The following is a 7,225-nucleotide window of genomic DNA, read 5'->3' as shown; positions in this document are numbered from 1 at the left end:
CATTGTGACACGTGGGCTCGGTAGTTGCAGTTCTTGAGCTCCAGGGCACAGCTTCAGCATTGTGGAGCACCGGCTTAGTTGCCCCTTGGCACCTGGAATCTTCTGTCCCTTGCATTGCAGGGTGGACTCTTAACTACTGGACCAGCAGGGAGGCCCTTCACTACATTCTTTCTTTCTTTCTTTGTATTATAACTGTTTTCACATCTCTTGACCCCTAGTTGTGAGCTTCTTGCAAGTGAAAGTGAAAGTCGCTCAGTCGTGTCCCACTCTTTGCGACCCAGAATTCTCCAGGCCAGAATACTGGAGTGGGTTGCCTTTCTCTTCTCCAGGGTATCTTCCCAACCCAGGGATCAAACCCAGGTCTCCTGCATTGCAGGCGGATTCTTTACCAGCTGAGCCACCAGGGAAGCCCAAGAATACTGGAGTGGGTCGCTGTCCATTTCTCCAGCAGATCTTCCTGACCCAGGAATCAAGCCGGGGTCTCCTGCATTGCACGCAGATTCTTTACCATCTTTGATATGATCTTATTCATCTTTTTAACAACATAGGTCTATCATACTATAAAAAAAAATTATTTTACATTGGAGGATAATTGCTTTACAATGTTGTGTTGGTTTCTACCACACAAGAACATGAATCAGCCATAAGTATATATATGTCCCTTCCCTCTTGAACCTACCTCCTACCCTCCACCCTACTCCACCCCACTCCTCTAGGTTGTCACACAGCACTGGGTTGAGCTTCCTGTGTTATACAGCAGCTTCCCACTAGCTAGCTGTTTCTCACATGGTAATGTATATGTTTCTATGCTGCTCTCTCAGTTAGGTCCATGCTCTCCTTCCCTGGCTGTGTTCATAAGTCTGTTCTCTATGTCTGCATCTTTATTCCTGTCCTGCAGATAGGGTCATCAGTACCATTTTTCTACATTCCATATACATGCATTAATGTACAGTATTTGTTTTTTCTTTCTGACTTGCTTCACTCTATAACAGGCTCTAGGTTCATCTACCTCCCTAGAATTGACTCAAATTTGTTCCTTTTTATGGCTGAATAATATTTCATTGTGTATATGTACCACGTCTGCTTTGCCCATTCACCTGTCAATGGACATCCAGGTTGCTTCCATGTCCTAGCTATTGTAAATAGTGCTGCAGTGAACATTGGGGTACATGTGTCTTTTTGAATTATGGTTTTCCCAGGATATATGCCCAGTAGTGGGATTGCTGGGTCATATGGTAGTTCTAATCCTAGTTTTTAAAGAAATTCCCATACTGTTCTGCATATGGTTATGTCAATTAACATTCCCACCAACGGTGCAAGAGGGTTCTCTTTTCTCCATATCCTGGCCCCCATTTATTGTTTGTACATTTTTTGATGATGGTCACTCTGACCATGTGAGGTGATACCTCATTTTAGTTTTTAATTTGCAAAGAATCCGCCTGCAGTGCAGGAGATCTGGGTTCGATCTCTGGGTTGGGAAGATCACCTGGAGAAGGGAAAGGCTACCCACTCCAGTATTCTGGCCTGGAGAATTCCATAGACTGTATAGTCCATGGGGTCACAAAGAATCGGACACAACTGAGCGACTTTCACTTTCACTTTTCATTTTATCTAACAATGAGCAATGTTGAGCATTTTTTCATGTGTTTATTGGCCATCTGTATGTCTTCTTTGGAGAAATGTCTTTTTAGGTCTTCTACCCATTTTTTGATTGGATTGTTTGTTTATCTGATATTGAGCTGCATGAGCTGCTTGTATATTTTGGAGATTAATCCTTTGTCAGTTGCTTCATTTGCAATTATTTTCTCCCATTCTGAGGATTGTCTTTTCATCTTGTTTATGGTTTCCTTTGCTGTACAAAAGCTTTTAAGTTTAATTTCCCTGGTGGCTCAGACGGTGAAGAATCTGCCTGCAATGGAGGAGACCAAGGTTCAATCTCTGGATCGGGAAGATCCCCTGGAGAAGGAAATGGCAACCCACTCCAGTATTCTTGCCTGGAGAATCCCACGGACAGAGGAACCTGGAAGGCTACATAAGGTCGCAAAGAGAGAGACTAACACTTTCACTTTTCAGGTCCCATTTGTTTGTTTTTAGTACCATTATTCTAGGAGGTGGGTCATAGAGGATCTTGCTTCAATTTATGTCAAAGAGTCTTCTGCCTATGTTTTCCTCTAAGAGTTTTATAGTTTCTGGTCTTACATTTAGGTCTTTAATCCATTTTGAGTTTATTTTTGTGTTTGGTGTTAGAAAGTGTTCTAATTTCTTTCTTTTACACTAGCTCTCCAGTTTTGCCAGCACCACTTATTGAAGAGACTGTTTTTCCCCATTGTATATTCTTGTCTTCCAGCGGCTACTGGAGCAGGAGATATAATACTATTAGAATTCTTTTCTAGCGGCCCGCCGCGATCCCGGGCTGAAGGAAGTGGCGGTCGCTGCGGCGGCGGCGGCGGCGACGACAGCGCAAAGACGGCGGGCATGGTGGGCCGGGAGAAAGAGCTCTCTATCCACTTTGTTCCCGGGGACTGCCGGTTGGTGGAGGAGGAAGTTAACATCCCCAACAGGCGCGTTCTCATTACTGGTGCCACTGGGCTTTTTGGCAGAGCTGTGTACAAAGAATTTCAGCAGAATAATTGGCATGCCGTTGGCTGTGGTTTTAGAAGAGCAAGACCAAAATTTGAGCAGGTCAATCTCTTGGATTCTAATGCAGTTCATCACATCATTTATGATTTTCAGCCCCATGTCATCGTACACTGTGCAGCAGAGAGAAGGCCAGATGTTGTAGAAAATCACCCAGATACTGCTTCTCAACTTAATGTGGATGCTTCTGGGAATTTAGCAAAGGAAGCAGCTGCAATTGGAGCATTTCTAATCTACATTAGCTCTGATTATGTTTTTGATGGAACAAACCCACCTTATAGAGAGGAAGACATACCAAATCCCCTAAATCTATATGGCAAAACAAAATTAGAAGGAGAAAAGGCCGACCTGGAGAACAATTTAGGAGCTGCTGTTTTGAGAATTCCTGTTCTGTATGGAGAAGTTGAAAGGCTTGAGGAAAGTGCTGTGACTATTATGTTTGATAAAGTGCAGTTCAGCAACAAGTCCGCAAACATGGACCACTGGCAGCAACGGTTCCCCACGCACGTCAAAGATGTGGCCACCGTGTGTCGTCAGTTAGCAGAGAAGAGGATGCTGGATCCATCAATTAAGGGAACCTTTCACTGGTCTGGCAACGAACAGATGACTAAGTATGAAATGGCGTGTGCAATTGCAGATGCCTTCAACCTCCCCAGCAGCCACTTAAGACCGATAACTGACAGTCCTGTCGTAGGAGCACACCGTCCGAGAAATGCTCAGCTTGATTGCTCTAGATTGGAGACCTTGGGCATTGGCCAGCGAACACCATTTCGAATTGGAATCAAAGAGTCACTCTGGCCTTTCCTGATTGACAAGAGATGGAGACAGACGGTCTTTCATTAGTGTATGTGTGGTGGTGGGGGTGGTGGTAGTGTTTTTTAAAACGAGAAGTCAAGAAGTCATGGCACTTTTTAAAGAAAAAAGGAAATAGTTTTGTATGAGTGCTCTTCGATTGTGACTCATGATCTTTCAGGTAAATGATGCTCTTGCACAAGTGAAATTGTCTAGGGAAATTTAAGGGCAATAATGCCTCGTTTGAAGTAATGATTTTCTCATTTTGTTCTGCCTCAATTTGCTGTGTGAATATAGTAAATTATGATTTTCAAGTATTTGAGAGCCAGGATGAAACACATCTGCTGTAGACTTTTTTTGGGGGGGCAGGGGGAAGAAATGCATTGTTCATTCCTATAAATAACCTCTACATTTTCAGGACTTTTACAACTGTTGATCCTTTAATGTTTTAAATTGTGTTAAATGGCATACAAATCATTGGTGTTCATTGTTTGCTTTGCTTGAGTTCAGATCAAAATGTTTGAAGAAAGAAACTTTATTTTTGCAACCTAAGTGTAGTTTTTATGCTTGAGATATTTCAACATGTTATGTATATTGAAACTCCTGCAGCTTGATACCTCCTGCTTTTGTAGCAGTGAACAGTGAATGTTTGAGAGAGAGAGAATGTGTGTATGTGAATGTATTTTTTAAATATATATGAAACTGTCCTTTTCACTCCATGTCACTAAGTGATATTTCATATGTGCAGTTATACTAATAGTAATGGGCCTTGTAAGTCTTTTGACATTCATGAATAATAATAAATATGTACTGCTAGCATGGTAATGCTTAAAAAAAAAAAAAAAGAATTCTTTTCTAGCCACTGGCAGCTGACACTCAGAAGGCTGCCCTGGCAGGTTCTTCCCTATTGCTCAGCACAGGCAGCACTCAGAGGGCACCCCTGATTGGGGTCCTTCTCAGTTGTTCAGTGCAGCAGGAGCTCAAAGGGCAACACTTGCTGGGGTCTTTCTCTATTGGTCAGCTGCAGGCGCTGACTGTATGGGAAGAGAGAGGCTACAGTCATGGTGACTGTAGTGACTACTGCTGCGTGTGACTCAGCAGTAGGGCCCTGCCTCCAAGGCTGCCCAACTTTCCCCCAAAGGCATTTTTTCCCATAAAGCAAAGATCAAAAACTCAAATGTCTACATAAGGTAAATATGGCTGGGTAGAGCACATTAGGGAGAGTCAAGGGCTGCTGGCAAGCTGGAGAAAATATGCCCTTTTCCCTAATCACATGGACATGTGCATGCATGGTAAGTCACTTCAGTAGTGTTCAACTCTTTGTGACCCTATCGACTGTAGCCCTCCAGGCTCCCCTGTCCATGGGATTCTCCAGGCAAGAATACCGGAGTGGGTTGCCATGCCATCCTTCAAGGGATCTTCCTGACCCAGGGATCAAACTCGTGTCTCTTATGTCTCCTGCATTGGCAGGCGGGTTCTTTACCACTAGTAATTGCATGGACAATACATGCAAAAGCAGAATCTGTATTTAATAGGCACCTCAGGTGTTTCAATCATTAGCCAAGTTTGTGATATATTGTGCTATGTCATAGAGCAATTTATGGTCTCCAAAGTGAAACACAAAAGATGGATTATTGAAATGTAGGAAGTTCTACATCTAATATTTATAACTTTTTTTAATTTTCATGTTATTTTTCTTCCTCGTTTCATTTTAGAACATACAAAGAAACCCACACAAAAGGTGTATACCACATTGATCTTGCATATACTGTGCCAAGTCAAGCAACTGAGGTCTGAAGTATGAGACATTGCAGAGAATACAGTGTGTAGAACAGACACGGTGCTGGGATGGGCACTGCTCCATTGGCACAACTGAGCCTCCATGGAGAAAAGCAACACTGCTACAACAATTGTAAGTAAAGAATACACTTTACTTCACATTTCATTCTGAGGGAAAAGGAGAGAACATAGGAGAAATCATGTCCTCTATAACTGTAAAGTGCACATGAAATTATGAGTCCTATATGATTTTCTTCAAAACAAAAAAGAGCTAATGTGTGCTGGAGGATGGCGAGAAGGAGGCTTTCTCAAGGCCTGTGACTCAGTCAGACTGCAGGAGCACCTGGGATGTGGATGCAGTGATGTATTTGTTCACATAGACGCACACCAGCTTGTAGATTAGCTGACCAGTATGGTGGAAGGCAGGCACACTTGTAAACCTAGGGTTAAGGCAGCCTCTCTCTGGTGTGGCAGGTCAAAGAGCACGGAAGCCCAACTCTAGATTCCAGTGTCTAGACATCTCCTCAGGCTGATTTTAACAGCCACTAGGAGTCCCAGCAGGACATGGGGCCTGCTTTTATACCTACCTCCACCGTGCTGGTTGGCGAGGTGGTTATAAAGACTGACTTCCTTCTACTCTAGTGGAGTCATGAAATTCAAAGAAACCAGGGAGATATCACCCTCCTTAGTCCATTAATTAAAATAAAGTTTCCATTTCTTTAAACAAGACCCCATATAATGTTTATTTAAATAAGAATGAAGTTTATTCACCTCTCAAGTAAAAGCCCAAACTTGTAGGTGGCTCTGGTTTGCAAAGTTGTCAGTCTCTCAGGTTCCTTCCATTTATTTGCTCCGTGATCTCTAGGATGTTGCCCTTATTTACATGACCAAAAATGCCCATATGTGGCCAATTTAAAATTGACTGTTATGAGGAAGAAAGGAAAATTTGCTTTGAGGACAACCACCAGCCTCTAGTATACTATGACAACCAAGTCGAGCCCTGCAGCATGAAACAAATCAAAAGGTAGTCTCATAGCGTGTACGACGAAAGAGTTTTCTATATACTCCAGAGAGCAGTTTTTAAAACCAGGCTTTTTTAATTCAGTGTACTGAATGGCAACAATCTATAGTTTCTGCATAAGGTCATGGGAAAATCCTAACTAGGTTATCCATCTGTCCTGAGCAACACAGCACACTTCATATATAGATGCAGTGGTACTGATGGCAGCTGAATTTTTTCAAACAAACTGGATGATTTTTAGTATATTTAAGGGAAGTGCAGAGGCACTGCCTACAGATGTGGCCACATTCTGTAAAGTAGACATGTCATTTACTCAGTTCAATCTCTTGAGTGTCCATCCATACAATTTCAACAGTGGTTATAACCAAGTAATGTGCAACTTAAAGTTTCTTCTTCCAGGGCGTTATGGTAGGTACTGTTGGTCACAGATGCATCTCTGTCCCTTATCAACCCCTTCTTATCACTGCTCACCACACAGCTGCCAGTTTGGCCATGCAGTGACCTTGTATTTCCACCTGACCTCTTCCTTTCTTCAGTAATCACAACAGAGTCATGGTGAGTTAGGTTAATCACTGCAGGGTCTAGAGATTCACAAGTGAGTTCAGCTGTTTCATAACTTTCCCCAAGTCCTATCAGTTCCACTCCCAAGATCATGTCCAGAGTTGTGCCCCCTTCCACAGATGTGTGGAATTCTCTTGCTTGTCTGGAACTCACCTTGATACCATAGTACATTCTTGTGTTCTTTGTGCTTTTTAGATTCAGTGTTCAAATAAGTAACCTGTGCCAAAGTTTATAGTGAATGCTAAACAACAGTGGGAAAAGTGTCAGACTTTATTTTTCTGGGCTCCAAAATCACTGCAGATGGTGATTGCAGCCATGAAATTAAAAGATGCTTACTCCTTGGAAGGAAAGTTATGACCAACCTAGATAGCATATTCAAAAGCAGAGACATTACTTTGCCAACAAAGGTCTATCTAGTCAAGGCTATGGTTTCTC

At 42.6% G+C, this 7,225-nt stretch overlaps 1 pseudogene; it reads left to right on the top strand.

The window, feature by feature from the left end:
- The first annotated feature begins 2,392 nt into the window (after positions 1-2,392).
- LOC508285 (methionine adenosyltransferase 2B pseudogene) lies at positions 2,393-4,277 on the top strand (annotated as a pseudogene).
- Positions 4,278-7,225: the final 2,948 nt, after the last annotated feature.

The sequence above is a fragment of the Bos taurus genome, chromosome 10 (assembly GCF_002263795.3).
Source record: "Bos taurus isolate L1 Dominette 01449 registration number 42190680 breed Hereford chromosome 10, ARS-UCD2.0, whole genome shotgun sequence".
Lineage (NCBI taxonomy): Eukaryota > Metazoa > Chordata > Mammalia > Artiodactyla > Bovidae > Bos > Bos taurus.
This window is presented reverse-complemented; position numbering and strand designations above follow the sequence as displayed.